Source organism: Macaca mulatta, chromosome 10 (assembly GCF_049350105.2).
Source record: "Macaca mulatta isolate MMU2019108-1 chromosome 10, T2T-MMU8v2.0, whole genome shotgun sequence".
Taxonomy (NCBI): domain Eukaryota; kingdom Metazoa; phylum Chordata; class Mammalia; order Primates; family Cercopithecidae; genus Macaca; species Macaca mulatta.
Genome location: NC_133415.1, coordinates 16,939,380 through 16,960,567, shown reverse-complemented (window position 1 = coordinate 16,960,567; position 21,188 = coordinate 16,939,380). Strand labels below are relative to the sequence as shown.

The window sequence follows — 21,188 nt, the reverse complement described above, 5'->3', positions numbered from 1 at the left end:
AATATAAGGATATTCCAGTTATCTATTTCTCCTTATGTGGGGTTTGGTAGTTTGTATCTTTTAAGAAATTGGTCGATTTCAAATTTGAGAGCAGAGAGTTGCTTATAGTATTCCTGTATTATTCTTGATCTTCCTTTCATTTTTGATATTGGAAATTTGTGCCTTCTCTGTCTCTTTTCTTTGTTATCTCGGCTAGGGGTTTTATCGTGTTATTGATCTTTAATTTTAAGATTATTATTATTTCAATAGTTTTGGGAGAACTGTTGGTGTTTGGTTGCATGGATAAGTTCTTTAAGTGTGATTTCTGAGATTTTGGTGCACCCATCTCCTGAGCAGTACCACCTGACTACCCAACATGTAGTCTTATTTCTCACCCCTTCCCACCTTTTCCCCTAAATCCCATTGTATCCCTCTTATGCCTTTGCATCCTCATAGCTTAGCTCCCACTTATAAGTGAGAACATGTGATGTTTGGTTTTCCATTTCTGAGCTACTTCACTTACAATATTGGTCTCCAGTTCCATCCAGGTTTCCGCAGATGCCATTATTTCATTCCTTTTTATGGTTGAGTAGTAGTCTATGATATATCTACATCTGTATCTATATCTATATCTCACATTTTGTTTATCCATTCATTGGTTGATGGGCATTTAGGCTGGCTTCATATTTTTGCAGTTGTAAACTGTGCTGCAGTAAACGTGAATGTGCAAGTGTCTTTTTCATATAATGACTTCTTTTCCTCTGGGTAGATGCCCAGTAGTGGGATTGCTGGATCAATGGTAGTTCTGCTTTAAAAATTCTGGAAGATAAAGTCAGAAAAACTCTTCAAGACATTGGCCTAGGTGAAGAGTTCATGACCAAGAACCCAAAAGCAAATGCAACAAAAACAAAGATAAATAGATGGGACTTAATTAAACTAAAAGCTTCTACACAGTGAGAGAAATAATCAGCAGAGAAAACACAACCCACAGAGTGGGAGAAAACATTTGCAAACTATGCATCCAACAAAGGAGTAATATCTAGAATCTATAAGGAACTTAAACAAATAAGCAAGAAAAAAATAATCCCACCAAACAGTGAACTAAGTACATAGACAATTCTCAAAAGAAGATATACAAATGGCCAAGAAACAGATGAAAAGAAAATGCTCCACTTTGGGAGGCCGAGACGGGCGAATCACAAGGTCAGGAGATCTAGACTATCCTGGCTAACACAGTGAAACCCCGTCTCTACTAAAAAATACAAAAAACTAGCCGGGCGAGGTGGCGGGCGCCTGTAGTCGCAGCTACTCGGGAGGCTGAGGCAGGAGAATGGCGTGAACCCGGGAGGCAGAGCTTGCAGTGAGCCGAGATCGCGCCACTGCACTCCAGCCTGGGCGGCAGAGCGAGACTCTGTCTCAAAAAAAAAAAAAAAAAGAAAAGAAAAAGAAAATGCTCAACTTTTCTAATTATCAGGGAAATGCAAACCAAAACCACAATGTGATACCACCTTGCTCCTGCAAGAATGGCCATAATTTAAACATCAAATAATAGATGTTGGCACGGATGTAGTGAAAAGGGAACACTTTTATGCTGCTGGTGAGAATGTGAACTAGTACAACCGCTGTGGAAAACAGTATGGAAATTTCTTACATATTTAATTTTTTTTAAATTTTATTATTCTTTGTAGAGATAGGTTCTCCCTCTGTCACCCAGGTTGGAGTGCAGTGGTGTGATTATAACCCACTTCAGCTTCAAACCCCTGGGCTAAACCAATCTTCCACCTCAGCCTCCTGAGTAGCTGGGACTATAGGCACATGCCATCATGACCAGCCAATTTTTTTTTTTTTTCAATTATTGGAAGAGATGAGATCTCACTATGTTGCCTAGACTGGTCTCGAACTCCTGGCTTCAAGTGATCCTCCAGCCTTGGCCTCCCAAAGTGTTGGGATTACAGGTGTGAGCCACTGCATCTAGCCTTTGTGTTACTGATTTTTAAACAAAAAACAAGCATTGGGTTTTGTTGAGTTTCTCTATTATTTTCCTATTTTCAATGACATTGATTTTTGCTCTGTTTTTTTTTTTTTTTTTTTTTTTTTTTTTTTTTTTTTTCTGCTTGCTTTAGGCTGTTGGTCTGCTTTCTCTTGTTTTCCAAGTTGGAAATTGCTATATTAGTTTGCAAATTTTTTCTAATATATACATGTAATGCTATAAATGTCCCTCCAAGAACTGCTTTTGAGGCATCCCACAAATTTTGATCAGTTGCATTTTATTTTTCATTCAGTTCAAAAATTTTAAAATTTACTTTGAGACTTCCTTTTTTAACTCATCAGTTATTTAGAAGTATGTTGTGTAAAATTCAAATACTTGGAGATTTTCTAGTTTAATTTCTAGTTTAATTCCATTGTGGTGTAAGAACATATGTGGCATACTTTCTATGCTTTTAAATTTCTTGAGGTGTGTTCTGTGGCCTAGGATGTAGTCTATCTTGATGAAAGATCCATGTGAAATAAAAAAGAATGTGCATTCAGCTGTTTTGGAGTGGAGTATCCTATAAATTTCAATTAAATTAAATTGATTGATAATATTATTCAAACAATTAGACCTTGTAGGATCCCCCAGTTTCCTCCGTCTCTCCACCTTTTTTCTGTGTCCTGACCTAGAAACAACAGTCCTTGACTGCTCTGCTCTGTTGACCTGGCCAGCTGCATGTTTTGCCCTGCAGGTTAGAACCCAATCTGGGGGCCAGGCGCTGGTAGCTCACACTTTGGGATGCCAAAGCGGGTGAATTGCTTGAGCCCAGGAGTTCGAGTCCAGCAACATAGTGAAACTTTGTCTCCACAAAAAATACAAAAATTAGCTGTGTGTGGTGGTGTGCACCTGTACTCCTAGCTACTCGGGAGGCTAAGGTGGGTGGATCGCTTAAGCCCAGGGGGTTGAGGCTGCAGTGAGCGGTGATTGCAATACTACACTCTAGCCTGGGTGACAGAGGGGGACTCTGTCTTAACATAACAAAAGAACCCAAGATGGGGTTTTGAACATTCACAGGCACCGATAAAACTTATTTAAGTTGTTGCCTGAAACATGGAAGTATAAAAAATGTTGCTAAACATGTAGAAACTAGACCTGACCTTTAGCCAAATTCTTTAAACCCACACATACATTCCATAATCTGACCCTCTCACTGCAGAGACACTTAAGTAGAACATCGCTATTCTTGCTGTCCATCCAAAGGACATGTCGCAGTCTCCACCCCATGGAGGTCCCCTTACTATATGTTTTAGACTGATCATCACCCTGGCGTTTAGTGCTTCTTTCTCTGAGATCTCAACTGGTCCCATCTCAGGAGGGTTTGGGTTCTTGTGGCAGTCTCTTGCAGGAACTCCACTGCTGCTGCTTTTGAGGTAACTCCAGCTATTGGTGTGGGCTGACAGAACATTTCATGGATTTTATGCCTGTTGGGTCTGTTGGTCTATTAATTCCTGATGGAGAAGTGTTGAAGTCTCTAGTATAATAGCAGATTTTTCTATGTTTCTTTCAACTCTATTAGATTTTGGTTCATATATTTTGATGCCCTATTGGTAGGTCAGTACACATTTAGGGTGGTTATATATTCTTGGGGAATTGACTCCTTTATCATTGTGTAATACTTTTGTTTATCAATGATAATCTTCCTTGTCTGAAGTCGGCTTTGTCCAAAATTAATCTAACTGATCCAACTTTTTAAAATTAGTGTTAGCATTCTATACCCTTCTTTATCCCTCGACTTTTCATCAAGCTGAGTCATTCTATTTAAAGTGGATTGCTTGTAGACAATGTGTGGTTAGGTCCTGTTTATTTCTATCCTCTCTGACAACCTTTGTCTTCTATATGGTATATTTAGGCGTTAGTATTAAAAGTACTTATGTAGGCCAGGCGCGGTGGCTCACGCCTGTAATCCGAGCACTTTGGGAGGCCGAGGCGGGCGAGTCACAAGGTCAGGAGATCAAGACCACAGTGAAACCCCGTCTCTATTAAACACACACACACACACACACACACACACACACACACACACACACACAAATTAGCCGCCCGCGATGCTGGGCGCCTGTAGTCCCAGCTACTTGGGAGGCTGAGGCAGGAGAATGGCGTGAACCCAGGAGGCGGAGCTTGCAGTGAGCCGAGATCACGCCACTGCACTCCAGCCTGGGCGACAGAGACTCCATCTCAAAAAAAAAAAAAAAAAGAAAAAAAGGAAAAAGTGCTTATGTATATGGTTGGACAAATATCTATTATATCTATAGCTCTTCTTTCTTGTATTTTTCTTCTTTCTTTCTCCCCCTTTTCTACCTTCTCTGATTTTAAATGAGCTTTTTATACTATTTCATTTTCTGTTTTGATTACCATATAAGTTAATAGAAATAATTTATATCTTCTATTAGCATATCAATTATACTTCTTTTAAAAAAATGCAATAGCCCTAGAGATTCCAATGTTCATTTTAAACTTAACTAAGTTTTCTTTCAAATAACGCTATACTATTGAACATGTACATGGGCACTTCAAAACAGCATTCCCAATCTGATACTTCCTATCATCCTTTATGACATTACTGTTATTTATTTCACTTATCTATATGCTGTACTGGCCCAATTTCTTATTACTCCCATTGCTTTAAACCAACCAGGTATCTTTTTTTTTTTTTTTTTTTTTTTAGGTGGAGTCTCAGTCTCGCTCTGTCACCCAGGCTGGAGTGCAGTGGTGCAATCTTGGCTCACTGTAACCTCCACCTCCTGGGTTCAAGCAGTTCTCCTGCCTCTGCCTCCCAAGTAGCTGAGATTACAGTTGCACACCACCATGCCCAGATAATTTTTGTATTTTTAGTAGAAACAAGGTTTCTGCATTTTGGCCAGGCTGGTCTCAAACTCCTGACCTCAGGTGATCCGCCCAGCTTGGCCTCCCTAAGTGCCAGGATTACAGGCATTAGCCACCGTGCCAGACCACAGTTATCTTTTAGATCAGTTAAGAATAAAGAAAATAAAATATTTAATTTTAATTCATTTATTCTTTCTTACTCTTCTTTATATGTATCCATGTTTCTGTCCTCTATAGTTTCCTACTTTTAACTTGAAGGGCAGATGTAGCAGTAATATATTTCTTTAGCTTCCATTTGTATGAAAAAGCCTCTATTTCTCCTTCACTTTTGAAGGGTAATTTTGCTCGATATAGAATTCTAGATTAATGTGACCGGGCGCAGTGTCTCACGCCTGTAATCTCAGCACTTAGGGAGGCCAAGGCAGGCAGATCGTGAAGTCAGGAGATCGAGACCATCCTGACTAACACGGTGAAACCCCGTCTCTTCTAAAAATACAAAAAATTAGCTGGGCGTGGTGGCAGGCGTCTATAGTCCCAGCTACTCAGGAGGCTGAGGCAGGAGGATGGTGTGAACCCGGGAGGCGGAGCTTGCAGTGAGCCAAGATCATGCCACTGCACTCCAGCCTGGGTGACAGGGCGAGACTCCGTCTCAAGAAAAAAATAAAAAAAGAATTCTAGATTAATGTTGGTGTTGTTTTTTCTTTCAATGCTTAAGTATTTCACTTCACTGTCTTCTTGGTTGGACATTTCCAGTTAAATACCTGCTGTACTTCTTATCCTTCTTCTTCTAGGGGTGAAGTTTCTTTTTCGCTCTGGCTTTTTTCAAAGTGTTCTCTTTGTCTTTGTTTCCTGCAGATAGAATGATATGCCAAGGCACATTATTTCTTTTATAAGATGTATAAAAATATATATAATATATATTATATGCTTTAATATAAATATATAATATATATGGAAGAATCTAGAAAGGAAGATCTGACTGTATTTCACAGTGATTATCTTTTCTTACCTCTGCAAGAAACACTGTGGCCCTGCCAGACTTCACGTAGTTAAAGTCCACAAAAGTGTGGGGACTACCCCATCAAGACCACAGTAGTTTATATATGTGTGTGTATATTTGTGTGTGTGTGTATATATATATATATGTGTATATATATATATATATATATGTGTGTGTGTGTATATATATATATATATATATATATATATATATATTCTGCTTGGAGTTCTCTAAACTTCCTGGATCTGTGATCTGTAATTTGGTGTCTGTCATTAATTTTAGAAAATTCTCAGCCATTATTATTTCATATATTTATTCTGTTCCATTCTCTATTCCCTTTTGGTATATGCATTCATTATACTTTTTGAAACCCTCCCAGAATTCTCAAATGTCGTGTTCTGCTTTGTTTTCTTCATTATCTTCCCATTTGCATTTCAGTGTGGACAGTTTTTATTGACCCATGTTCAAACTCACTAATATTTTCCATGTCCATGTCCACTTTACTAATGAGATATTCAAAGACATCTTTCATTTCTGTTATAATGTTTCTGGTTTCCAGCATTTTATTTTGATCTTTACTTAGAATTTCCCTCTGTCTGCTTGTATTACCTTCTGTTGTTTCTTGTTGCCTTCTTCCATTAGAGCCCTTAACATGTCAATCATAGTTGTTTTAAATGTTCAGTCTGATGATTCCTGCATCTCTATCATGAATCAATCAAGTTCTGATTAATGCTTGGTATTTTCAGACTGGGTAGTTTTTCTTGTTTTCTGGCACGACACACACACATCTATATCTATCTATTTTTATATATATACACATATGTACACACACACATATACACACACAGACATGTATATACACATACATATATATACACATATATGTGTGTGTGTGTGTGTGTGTGTGTGTATATATATAAAATTTTATTTTTTTTTAAATGGAGTCTCACTCTATCATCCAGGCTGGAGTGCTATGACGCAATCTTGGCTCGCTGCAACCTCCACCTCCCAGGATTGAGTGATTCTCCTGCCTTGGCCTCCTGTGCAGCTGGGATTACAGGCGCCTGCCACCATGCCTGGCTAATTTTGTGTTTTTAGTAGAGATGGGGTTTCACCTTGTTAGCCAGGCTGGTCTTGAACTCCTGACCTCAGGTGATCCGCCTGCCTCGGCCTCCCAAAGTGCTGTGATTACAGGCGTGAGCCACTGCACCTGGCTGCCTTATAATTTTTTATTGAAACCAAAACATTTTGTATCTATCGGGTCATAAGAATTAGAGGTAAATAGTTCTCTAGTATAAAGATATGTATACATCTGGCTAAAAATGGACTTATTTAAAAATTACTCCGTTATAGGTGTCAGAGCCTTTACATTCCTCTGTCCTTGTTTTTGTCTTCCCTCTTTATTTTGAAATTCCCCTAAGCACTCCTACTCAGAGAGAGCCTGTGTCTCCTGTATCTTTCAGCTATAATGTACTGTTATTTTATTGAAATCCTGTGGCGGTGTTGTTAAGGTGTTGGGGAGGAATGAATTCTATCTACAGTCTTCCAATTTAGATCAGTCTTTCAGTGGGCTGATGTTCCCGGGCTGTGATCTTCACACCTGTTTATCCATTTCCCTTTCCCCCTACTCCATTCCCCGACTACAGTATTCCCAATCTATTTACTGGAGGCCTGAATCCTCTTTATAATATACGTTTTCCCCTTAGGGGAGAAAGGAGGACTAGACGGAGCTGCAGTAGGAAGAGTGTCCTTCCCTATCTAGGATAACGCTCTGGCAAAGACTTACCCCGGGAAATTAGGCCCTTCTTAGGGAAGAATGTCTGACTGTATTTCACATCGAGTATCTTTTCTTCCCGCTGCAAGAAACACTGTGGTCTGAGCCGGGTGTGGTGGCTCACGCCTGTAATCCCAGCACTTTGGGAGGCCAAGGTGGGAGGATCACCTGAGGTTGGGAGTTCAAGACCAGTCTGACCAGCATGGAGAAACCCCGTCTCTTCTAAAAATACAAAATTAGCCAGGCATGGTGGCGCATGCCTGGAATCCCAGCTACTGCAGAGGCTGAGGCAGGAAAATTGCTTGAACCTGGGAGGCGGAGATTGTGGGAAGCCAAGATCGGGCCATCGCACTCCACTCTGGGTAACAAGAGCGAAACTCCATCTCAAAAAGAAACACTTAGGTCCTGGTAGACTTCCCATAGTTAAAGTACACAAACGTGTGGGGACTACGCCATCAAAACCACAGCCTTCAGGAAGTTTTTGTTTTTTACATTATCCTGTATTTGACTTCCAGAAACTCATCAAAACTTCCTCTTGAATGTTCCTGTTTATGGCGCTCACAGCTTCTGTCTGGGCTGTGTCTCTCTGGATTGTGCCTGTCACTACTAATTTTGGGGTGGTGATTGGCCCTGTCATATTAGTTCTCTGATATGTCCAAGAAAAGTTATCAATTTTTAATTTTTCCAGCTTTTTATTGAAGAACAAGACTAATGACTTCTAAGCTCTTTACATGTCAAAGCTGAAGTCGGAAATTTCAAAGTTTATGGCTTTTTTATGCCTAGCAGTTCTTCTCGCAGGAATTTTGTTTTCGTTTTTGCTTTTGATTTTTTAGGCGGAGTCTCACTCTGTCACTCAGGCTGGAGTGCAGTGGCGCGATCTCGGCTCACTCCAACTTCTGCCTCCTGGGTTCAAGTGATTCTTCTGCCTCAGCCTCACCATATTGGCCAAGCTGGTCTTGAACTCCTGACCTTGTGATCCACCCACCTTGGCCTCCCAAAGTACTGGGATTACAGGCATGAGCCACTGTGCCCAGCCTCTCCCAGGCATTTTGTATTATAAATATTATTGCATAAGGGCACACAATACATAAACAGAGATATTCACTATAGTATTGTTTAAAACATTGAAAAACTGGAAACACTTAAGTGTCTACCAATAGGATACTAGTTAAAGATCTTGTGGTATAGCCACACAAAGGATTTCTATGAAGGTAGAAAACTGGTGATACAGACATCTGTAGCCTAATATGAATAAATATGAATAAATAGGGGAAAATACAAGTTGTAGACTACATATATAATAAGATCAGAGTCTGTGTGAAATTTTAAAAATACATACCCATATGTATGTAGTTTTATATACATATATATACAAATGCTTATATACAAATATATATAAATGTAAAATATATATAAAAATATAAAATGACTAAAAGAAGAAACAATTAAAACATTCATTGTTGTTACTTGTGAGACATGAAATGGGAGGAAAACGTTTACTTTTTACTTTATACCTCCCTTTATATATTCTTTTACAAAGAACATTCATTATTTTATTATTATATAGAACAGGAAGAAATAAAACTGTTTGCAGATGATATCATTGTTTACACAGGAAAAAAAAAACTTCCTAAAATGAATAAGTGATTATAGCAAGTAAGTATTACTTTAAAGGATATACAGTTAATATTCAAGTCAATCACTTTCCTAATATAATAGCAATGAACAACTGAAATTTGAAATTAAAAACACAATGCCATTTACATTAGCACCTTAAAAATAAAATATTTAAGTATAAATCTAATAAAATATGTACAAGATCTGTATGAAAAACATTGCAAAACTTGTCAACAGAATCATAGAAAACTCAATGAATGGAGAGACATTTCATGTTTATGGAAAGGAAGGCTCAAAATTGTCAAGATGTTTTTCCCAACTTGATCTAGTGACTCATTACAATCCCAATGAAATTTCAGCAAGCTATTCGTGCATATTGAAAAACGGGTTCTATAGTATATAGGAAGAGGCAGAAGACCAAGAGTAGCCAAAAATACTAATGGGGAAGAACAAAGTCAGAAGACTTATGCCACCTGACTTCGAGACTTACTATCAAGCTACAACAACCAAGAAGGCATAGTATGGACAAAATAACAGATAATTATCTCGATAGAACAGGACAGAGAGCTCAGAAATTGACCTACACAAATATAGTCAACTGATCTTCAACAAAAAAGCAAAAGTAACACAATAAAGAAAAGATAGTCTTTTCAACAAATGCTGGTGAGCAACTGGACATTACATACAAAAATAAATAAATCTAGACACAGACCTTACGCTATTCACAAAAATTAACTCAAAATAGATTATATTTTGGACCTAATGGACCTAGACATAAAATGGAAAACTGTAAAACTTTTAGAAGATAATACAGAAGAAATGTAAATGACCTTGGATTTGACAATGACTTCTTAGATAAAACACCAAAGAAATTACTGATAAATGAAACTTCATTAAAATTAGAAGCCTATACTGTGTAAAAACACTGTACAAAGAATTAGAAGACAGGCAGCAAATTGGGAGACAATATTTGCAAAAGACATGTCTGATAAAGGACTATAACCCAAAATACATAAAAAAATCTTAAAATGTAACAATAAAAAAACCAACAACCGTATTTAAAAATAGAAGACCTGAATGGACACCTCAGCAAACAACATACACAGGTGGCAAATAAGCATATGAAAAGCTGCTCAACATCATGTGTCATTAGGAACTTGCAAATTAAAACAAAAATGAGATATCACTACATACTTATTAGAATGGCAAAAATTCAGAAATTGAGAACACCAAATGATGGTGAGGATGTGGAGCAATAGGAACTCTCCACACCTGATCTTAACCAAAAGGCCAAGAAGTGATAGCAGCAGGAACTCTCATTCACTGCTAGTAGGAATGAAAGTGGTACAGCTACTTTGGAAGACAGTTTGGCAGTTTCTTACAAAAATCTTATATGTGATCCAGCAACATACTTCCGTGATACTTATGCAAATGAGTTGAATACTTAGTTCACACAAATCCTTCACATGGATGTTTCTAGCTTCTTTATGCATAATTGCGAAGACTTAGAATAAACCAAGATGTTCCTTCAGTAGGTGAATGGATAAATAAAGTGTGGTATATCCATACAGTGAATAACTATGGTTATTCAACACTATATGAATAGACATGGAGGAAACTCAAATGCATGTGAGTAGAAGAAATCAATCAGAAAAGGTTACATACTGTATGAGTCCAACTGATGCAGGACAAGCAAGCACCAATATTAAGTCTTAGCCAGGGAAGGTTTTTGGCTTCGCACAGAAAAGAATTAAAGGGTAGGCCAGGTGGTGTTAAATAACAACTGTTATTGATATGGCAGAAGTACTGCTCCTCATGGAGCAGGGCTACCCCATAGGCAGTGGTGTTCAGGGTAGCAGCTCAGAGGCGGGTTTGCACTCATATGTAACCTCACTTTTAATTATATGCAAATTAATGGTGGTTTATGCAGAAATCTATAAAATGAGGGTGGTAACTTCTGGGTTGACGGGTTGTTGCCATGGCAAGGTGGCAGTAACTTCTGGGTGTTGCCATGGCAATGGTAAACTGACATGGCACACTGGTGAGCCTGTGTTAGGGGGAGGTGCTCCTGCCCAGACCTGTTTTAGCTAGTCCTTAATTTGGTCCGATGTCTAAGCCCACCTCTAGAGTTGAGTTCCCCTTCCTACCTCACAACAATATGACATTCTGGAAAAGGCAAAACAATGGAGTCAGTAAAAAGATCAGTGGTTACCAGGAGTTGTAGGGAGGGGTAAGTGAATAAGCTGAGCCTAAAGGAATTTTAGAGCAGCGGAAATATTCTGTATGATACAATAGTGGTGGATGCATGTCATTATACATTTGTCAAAACCTACAGAATGTATGACACCAAGGGTGGACCTCATGTAAACTGTGGACTTTGGGTGATGATGTGTCAATGTAGGTTCAGTGACGTAATAGATCTTCCACTGTGTTACATTTATGCTGATAAGTGGGGGAGGCTGTGCATGGGAACTCCCTTTAGTTTCTGCTCAATTTCACTGTGAACCTAGAACTGCTCTAAAAACTAAAAGTCTATTAAAATTAAAGTCTAATTAAAGCCTATGAAATATAAATATATATATATATTTAACAATGCTGCACCTCTTATTTTATTTGCAAGAAAAAGTAATAGGCCTTGGGGAATATAAAAATATACTAACAAGATTTGAACTAAAACTTTTGCATAACTGAGAAATGATTATCAAGATTGAGTAAGCTTGGCCAATGACATGATTCTTCTGTTTGGACCCCTGTATTATTTATTCTTATAATTTTGGTGACCATTAATGGTGGTTATTAATGCAGGATATGCGGGTCATACAATGACCATTAAAACCAAATATCAAAATAAACTGAATTTTGAGCCAGATCTTCAAATTGTTATATTTTCATAAACCATGATTTCAAAAAGTAATAAAGCCTATTTGAATAGACACATTTAACTAAAATAGGATGCATGCATAATTTAAAAATGAATGACATACATTTTGGGGTACTCGGAGTATGCATTTTTAACCCTTTTTGGGAGTGTGTGATCCAAAAATTTGTGAGCTGTTGATTCAGAGGGCCAGACACACTAGTAACTAAATAGTCTTATTGTCAAGATCAATGACAAAGACATGAACTAAATGACCCAGCAACGGGTCATTTCTTGTTGTCGCTATGTGAGACATCAGCAGTATTAACATATAGCTTTTATTTACTTTTATTTTAAATACAAAATGTTCATGGGCCTTCAGGAAAGTACATTTGCCTGACAATTTGAAAATACCCACATTTTGGAACTGAGGTATTTTTCCTGTATATAATGTTCTTTAGTTTTTGCAACATGTAGTTAGTGCAAAAATAATATTTACCTAAGGGACAAAAATTCTTTCAGTTATGCCTTTTTGGCTGGTCCCTTACCCAGCCTTTAAAATTTATTCCTGCCTCCCACTTTCTGTTTCTTTTATTTCCCCAGAAACAAAGGGGAAAATCTTTGGCATCCATCTGTGTAAGGGGCACCCGATAACACATTAGGCAGCCACTCTGTTATTTCAGGGGCAGGAGAGGACAATAAACTAGAAAATAGAATTGCCATGTGGAATAGTGCTGATGCTTCTTTTTCTTACACTTTGCAAAGGTTGTAAAGTACTAAAATCATGGATTTTTAGCCCAGGGAGAAATCATCTAATCTAGTCCCCTTATTTTAAAGATGAGGAAATTTAGTCTCAGAGAGTTTCCGTGGCTTAGCCATAGAACCATCAGTTTGATGTAGCTCATGGATTACAGTCTAATACTTTCACTTACAACTGGGGAAACTCGAGCTCAACAAATTAAGGGACTTTTCTAAGATTACACAGCGAGATGGGGGATTTAAGAGGAGACCCTGGTGTTTGGACTCTCAGAACCCTATGCTGGATTGACAGCCCCTTAATCAGGTAAGAGAGTTTGGTCAAAAGAAATGAGGGCTGAGAAGAGGTAGAATGGTGAGATCCATCAGGTCATCAAGTCTCAGTTCGCATTTCCTCATTATATGAATGAAAATTTGGCTGGCCTTTATCTCATCATACCTGGGAGGTAACCTCTAAGCCCTTGGAATTTCCCCAGTGATCGCAGTGTCTGTTATTCATGGTGGGCCCTTCAGACTACATCTGATACTTTTTGCTAAGAGGTCCTGTTCTTGTATTATGTCTCTTAACATAATGTCCTTCAGTTCCATCCATGTTGCAGTAAGTGACAGGATTTCAGTCTTTTTTATGGCTGATAGTATTTTTATTTTTTTATTTTTTTTATTTTTTTGAGATGGAGTCTTGCTCTGTCGCCAGGCTAGGGTGCAGTGGTGCGATCTCAGCTCACTGCAACCTCCGCCTCCCTGGTTCAAGCAATTCTCCTGCCTTAGCCTCCTGAGTAGCTGGGACTCCAGGCGCCTACCACCACGCCTGGCTACTTTCTGTGTTCTTAGTAGAGACGGGGTTTCACCATGTTGGCCAGGCTGGTCTGGAACTCCTGACCTTGTGATCCGCCCGTCTCGGCCTCCCACAGTGCTGGGATTACAGGCATGAGCCTCCGCGCCTGGCCTGGCTGATAGTATTCTATTGTCTTTATCCATTGTCTTTATCCCTTCCTCCGTTGTTGGACACCGAGGTTGGACGCTTTGGCTATTGTGAATAAAGCTGCAATAAACATGGGGGAACAGATGTCTCTTTGATAGACTTATTTCCTGTCCTTTGAATAAATGCCTAGTAGTGGGATTTCTGGGTCATATAGTAGTTCTATTTGTAGTTTTTTGTGGAACCTCCATAGTATTCCCCATAGATAAATGTTTGAGATGATGGATATGCCAATCTTGTTCTGATCGCTATGAATTTTTTGTATGACAACATCACTATGCACCCCATAAATATGTACACTTATTACATTGTCCATTAAAAAAAAATTTTTTTCAGTTCCAGTGAGCTCCCCTGGTTGGCAGTTTTCCACACTGTAGCGAGAAGGTTACATCTTTGGGGATGACAGGAGCTTCAGGTGGGGAACCCTCCCAGACCTCACCCTATGCTTCTCCCTTTGGCTGGTTTTGATTTGTATATTTTGGCTAAAGTAACATTGTAATAATAAGTATAGCACTTTCCTGAGTTCTTTGAGTCATTCTAGTGACATTACATCTGAGGAGGTAGTGGGAGCCTCTGAGCTTGCAGCCAGCTGGTCAGAACGGAGCGGGACCTGGGAGCTCTGGAATCTGTGACTGCTGTCCAAAGTGAGGACAGTTTTATGGAGGGCAGTGCAGGTAACCTGCAAAGCTTGCTTAACCTTGCATATTTGGCTTTAGAGGTCATTGGACACGTGTTCCTAAGATTCTAAAACTTTGAGGAGTAAGGACAGAAATGAGTCTGAAAATACTAAGATTAAAACCATGAGATATTTTGCTTTACTTTCTCCACAGAAACTCATCTTCTCTAAACTCCAGCCTTTACCGCCTCACACCAGCTGCACTCATAACAGTTTCCCAAGGCTCCCAGCCGTGACCTGTTCTTTGAAACATCCCAGTGCAGAACATAACACAGCCGTGTTTTGTTTTGTTTTGTTTTGTTTTCTGCTGGGGCAAGATTGATTATTTAGAAAGCAAGATAAAAATCTTTTAGTAATTTCTCTCACGTAGGCAAAAAAGCAAGCAAGCCAGCAAGCAAGCAAAAAAAAAAAAAAAAAAATCACCTGATTTCTTATCTTTGGTAACTGCTGGTTTGCTTTTGCCAAACAAATTCGAGGATTACTTAAACGCTAGGTCGAGTTCACAGCCAGGTTGTCTGGCTCTCCCCTCTTCAGGAAATCAGACTCGTCCTGCTTTAATTACCTCTTTGGAATAGCGAGCAATTTTTGTGCCCAGGCATGAATTCTGGAAGACAGAGAGAAGGGAATCACTAAAGATAAGCTGAACTAGGAGGTTGAAGGCAGGAAAGTGCTCGCATGTAGCAAGAACCAAGTTTTATAGGAAACTAAAGGTTACTATTATTATCACTGTTGTTTGTTTTACTTTGTTTTGTTTTATTGTATTTAGTTTTTTGTTGTTGTTGTTGTTGTTGTTGTTGTTTTTGAGACAGAGTCTCACTCTTGTTGCCAGGCTGGAGTGGAGTGGCATACTCTTGGCTCACTGTAACCTCCGCCTCCCAGGTTCAAGCAATTCTTGTGCCTCAGCCTCCCAGTAGCTGGGATTACAAGCGCACACCACACACTCGGCTAATTTTTGTATTTTTAGTAGAGATGGGGGTTTCACCATGTTGGCCAGGCTGGTTTTGAACTCCCGACCTGAGGTGATCTTGGATTATAAGCATGAGCCACCGTATTTTTTTTCTTTTTTGTAACTTTAGCTGGGAGTCTTGTCATCAAAAATAAATACAGCTGCATGGAGCTCCTTAAGATCTGAACCAAACTAAAAATAGGAAGGCAGGGGCTAAAAAGTTATTTTAAGAACCCCCCAACCACAGTCACTCGTGGGCTGAGCGGGGAGCAGGAACCATGTCTGGTGGCGCCATCTTGGAGTAAGAAGCCATGGCTGGTGGCACTGATGGCTCACATGGAGCTGAACTTGAACATGACACCAGCGCTGGGTGAGGTGGGGAGGGGGTTGTGAGGAGGTGCTGCCGTCATTGCTGCAGCTCCTTCATTCTGTTGAGGGCACTGCCGGCACGGAACCACTCGATCTGTATCTTGTTGAAGGTGTGGTTCAGGAAGATGGTCTCCTGGGTCCCGTTGGGGTGCTTGATGATGTACTTCAGGGGCTTGCCAGGGGCAAGTCCTTCAGGCCCTGAAAGGTCAGCTTGTCCACAAGGCGAATCTTGCTGTAGTCAGCTGGGTCAGCGAAGTTCGGGGCAGCAGGCTCTGCTTCTTCAGGTTGGTCTCATGCATCCTGGCAAAGCTCTTGGTGATGATGGCCCAGCCTCTAAGGTGGCGAGGCTCCAGTGCTGCGTGCTCCTGGCTTAAGCCCTCGCCATAGTTCTCATCCCCGAGTTACCACGCACCTGATGCCATGATGCTTGTAGTGGCGGGCAGTGGCAGGGACGGGGTCAAACTCCTGGGTTACGGCATCATGCACAGAGTTGGCCTTGCTATTTTCAATGTTGATGGCACCAATGAGCAGGTTGTTGGAGATGTTTTCCAAGTGCCTACGGAACTTGAGCCGGGGCCAGCAGCCGAGATGTGATCAGTGGTAGCCCTTGCAGGAGTGCTGGTAGGTGTCCTATCCTGGGTCCAGCTCTGCTTGAGGAAGCCCATCTGCATCAGGACCCTCCAACTTGAACTTCTTGCCATCCTTGCCTGTCAGGTAGTTGGTCTCTGGGTTGAACTTGAGGGTTCCCACAATGGCCAGGGCTGTGACAGTCTCTGGGGATGTGACGAAGGCGTGGGTCTCAGGGTTTGTGTCATTGCAGCCCGTGAAGTTCCTGTTGTAGGAGGCGACAGTTATGTTCTTCTCCTGCTTCTTGATGTCCTTCCTGTCCCACTGGCCATTGCAGGGGCCACAAGCATTGGCCAGGACGATGCCGCCCACATCCCTCAAGGTCTGTGCTTAGCCGTCCCACTCAGTGGTGGTGCACATCTGCTCAGAGCATGGAGTGATCGTGAACTGGGACTTGCACTTGAGGCCATGGGCTAGTGCCTGCTTGGCCACAGCTGCTGAGTGCCCCATATCTTCATAGCTTGAATTGGTGCAGCTGCCAATCAGACCCAGTCAGATGTCCAGAGGCCATCCTTCCTTCTCTGCCACCTTGCCCACTTCTGCCACGGGGGGAGCCAGGTCGGGGTGAAGGGCCCATTGATGTGCGGCTTCAGTTCACTGAGGTTAACTTCAATTAGTTGGTCATAATGGCAGCCAGGGTCAGGCACCAAGTGATCCTCGAATTCATCAGCTAGATCGGCAATGTCTGCCCGGCAGGTCTTGCTCAGGTACTACTTCATCCTGTGGTTGTAAGGAAACACGGAAGTGGTGGCCCCAATTTCTGTGCCCATGTTGCAGACTATCACCATGCCAGTGCAGGAGATGGAGTCTACACCAGGCCCATGGTATTCCACGATTGCACCTGTGCCACCTTTCACTGTGAGGATGCCTGCCACCTTCAGAATCACACCTTTGGGTGAAATCCAACCGGAGAGGGAGCCCATCAGCTTCATGCCAATCACCTTGGGGCGCTTCAGCTCCCAGGGGATCCCAGTCATGACACCCACAGTTCAGCACTCCCAACTCCAATGCAGATGCCCCCCAGGCTGTCACCACTGGGGGTATGGGAGTCAGTGTCAATCAGAAGAACCCCAAGGTATTCATAGTTTTCCAAAATAAGCTGGTGAGTGATTCCAGATCCAGGCTTCCAGAAGCCCCCGCCATATCTGACACTTGCATTTGCCAGGAAATTATAAGCTTCGTGGTTGATGTCCTTGGCCCGGCGCAGGTCTTTTTCACTCCCGAGCTGGGCCTCAATCAGATGGTCACAGTGGATGGTGGACAGCACGGTCACCTTGGGAGCCTGCTGCTGATGAACTGCAGTATGGCCATCTGGGCCGTCGCATCCTGCATGGCCACGCTGTCTGGCCGCTGCTGCAGGTACATCTTGCCCCACTCGATTTCCTAGCTGGCGGGGTCATCCAGGTGTCCATACACAATCTTCTCCGAGAGGGTCAGAGGCCGGTTCAATCGTTTGCGAACAATGTTAATGTTCTTCTCTAGCAGGTCATAGTGGACGTACTTGGACTCAAAGTGGCTCGTCGCCACCTTGGCCTGTTGGCACAGGACTGTGGCCACATGGTACTGCTGCACACCCAGAGCTTTCTGCAGCCAGATCATCAGTAGGCTGTATGGCGCCATTCTGTGCACTGACAAAGATGGGGTCGCGTCTGTGTTTGTTTTAAAAGAGAATATATTGTAACTACAAGGCCTGGAAAATGCAGTAAGAAAATGGGGTGAAGATGCTTCTAGCATCTGGAAGAGGGTAAATCTCTGGAATCAGGCAATCAGCCAACACTCACTCTGACTTCATCACCCTTCACCCTCTTTCAGGTGGATTTGCTGAGCTCTTCCCTGGCAGGCCAAACCCATGGGAGCAGATGGCACCTTGGGAGCTTGACCTCTTCCAATTGTCAGGGCGTGGGAGTCGTTCTGCCACTCTTGTCTCACAGCAGGAGTACCTGAAGAGAACCCTGGCCCTTTTGTGGGGGTGTGGGGTGGTTAACTAGGCTTGTTCTTACAGAAAATAATGGGCTGATAGGGGAGATTGTCTTCTTCACAGTTTATGTCAGATGTAACCCTCTACTCTGTGAAAGATAACAGGTTTGGTAATTAGAGATGAAGGAATTTAATTGATTTCTAAAAGTATTTATGGAACAGGTACTATATATCTGACAAAGACCTGAGAATACAGAACAGAGGGGAGAATAAGACATTGCTAGCAGAGTGATAGACTAGTCAAGCAGGTGAATCATTATCATCTCATATGATAAGAGCTATAGCAGACAGATGTGCAGGTACCATGGGGGCAGAGGTGAATGCCCGATTCCACAGAACAGAGACAATGGAGAAAGAAGAGAAGAAAGCATCTGGACTGGAGATAATTTGACAATGTGGAAAGGACAGGGTTTTTAAAATTCATCAGATTAGGTGCAAATCCCTTTATCCAACTCTGTGTCTCCAGGAAAGTCACTTAACCCTTCTGAGTCTCTATTTAATCAATATGATATAAAGAGTATACTCACATCATAAGGTCATGATGAGGATTAGATGAGATCTTTTAGACTAGTCATCTCGGGCACTGCCTGGCCTATGGTCACTCCCCAGCGAATGATAGCTCAGTGGCTACAATTAAGGTCAAATTGGATTTTGTCATTTCAGTGGGGAAATGGAGCTGTGGGCTCCATTGAGTGGGATGTAAAGAAGCAAGAGATGACTCATCTCTCATTTGAACAATCAGGCAGATACTGAGGACAAGCACAATTAGGTTTGGAGAACAAAGGGTGAACATCAGTGTGGTTTGGAATCAGTTGCAGTTAACATGCTGTGGGATGGCATGGTAATCACGAAGGAGGAACAGGAAGGAGGTGCCAGTTGGACTGCCCAAGGCAACCCTTGAGCTATCAGGACAGCTCAACACCTCCTCTGTTTTCATCGTTGTACTTCCTATTAGTCAAGCAGAGGACCGTTCTTTCCCATGATTCAGATTGTATCCCGCCTCATCTCCCTGAACTTTTTGAGGACAGCTATAGGCAGGCACAAGACCTGATTGACTCATTCCCTCAGTCTTTTTTTTTCAATTCGATAACTTTTTTTCAATTCAATAAAGTAGGTAATTGAATTATCTTCTTTATGCCAAGTGCTGATCTAGGACCTGAAGGAACAATTGAATGGAATAGCTGAGTTCCCTGCTCAATAGTCTTAAATATACTTGCATGTATTTAAATATTAGGCATCTCTATGCCCTTCCTTACTTGCAGACAGTTTAATTAGAATAGAGGATGACATTTTTCCCTCTTGTATGAATTCTAGATGCCTTTATGGCAACAACAACAACAACAAAAAAACCATCTTGAAATGTTTTTTAGAAATATATTGTCCAATATTCTTGATTCAATAAGTATTTACTGGATGTGTATTATGACCATACATCCTTATCTTTCAGATGAGTAAAAGAATCCTAAGGGAGGTAGTATGGACCAAATGTTTATGTCCTCCCAAAATTTCTGTGTCTAAGCCCTAACCCCTAGTGGGGTTATATTTGAAGATAGGTCTTCTAAGAAAGTAATTAAGGTTAAAAGAGGACATAATGATGGGGCCCTGATCTGTTTGGATTACCATCCCATTTCCAAGTAGAAACACCAGAAATCTTGCTTGTTTGCCCCTTCTCTGAATGCATGAACTCAGGAAAGGCCATATGAGCATGGAGCAAGAAACCAACCATCCCCCTGTGTTTTGAGAGCCACAAAAACAGCTCTCACCAAGAACTGAATTGGCTGGCACCTTGATCTGGACTTTCCAGCCTCTGCAACTGTGAGAAAATACACTTCTGTTGTGTAAGCCACCTGGCCTATGATATGGCAGTCAGAGCTGACTAAGACTGAAGGGCCACTGTATCGGTTAGCTATTGCTATATAACCACTCCACAACTCAACCACTTAGACATTAATCATTTATGATTTGTAAAAAATCTGCAGGTTTGGGGTGGCTCACACCTGTAATCCCAGCACTTTGGGAGGCTGACGCAGGTGGGTCACCTGAGGTCAGGAGTTCGAGACCAGCCTGACCAACATGGGAAACCCTGTCTCTACTAAAAATACAAAAATTAGCTGGGTGTGGTGGTACATACCTGTAGTCCCAGCTACTCAGGAGGCTGAGGCAGGAGAATCGCTTGAACCTGGGAGGCAGAGTTTGCAGTGAGCCAAGATCACACCATTGTACCCCAGCCTGGGCAACAAGAGCGAAACTCCATCTAAAAAAAAAAAAAGAAGAAAGAAAGTCTGCATGTTTGCCAGGGGTTGGCTGATCTGGGCTGGTTTCCACTGTGGTTGGGTTTAATCTATGTGTCTCTCATCCTTTTGCTGGGATCATCAGGGAAAGTCCTTCTCATAGCGATAGCACAGTTAAGGGAACAATGAAACGTGCACATGGTCTTGAGCTGGCATATGATTACTTCTGTCTCATTCGATTGGACAAAGCAAATATTGTAACTGGAACATGGTTACTTTTTTATTGGCTAATGTAGGTCAAATAGGTGAGCCCAGAATCAGAACAGGAACATGCTGCCAAGTTTATTGACAAAGGTGTGAATACATGGAAGAAAATTGGGATCATTAAGGCAATCTAACACATCCAGGATTCAAATGCAAGTCTCCTTGGGCTCTGGCTGGGGTATTTTCACCACAACAAATTACGTTTTGTTTTAATGTGAAACACATACACAGACGTCATTGCTCTTAGCTATCTGAAGTGCTGAGCCTCAACAAAGCAGAAG

General features: G+C 41.4%; 1 pseudogene; it reads right to left on the bottom strand.

The window, feature by feature from the left end:
- Window positions 1-15,845: 15,845 nt before the first annotated feature.
- Window positions 15,846-18,055, bottom strand: LOC719161 (aconitate hydratase, mitochondrial pseudogene; annotated as a pseudogene).
- Between the last annotated feature and the right edge of the window lie 3,133 nt (window positions 18,056-21,188).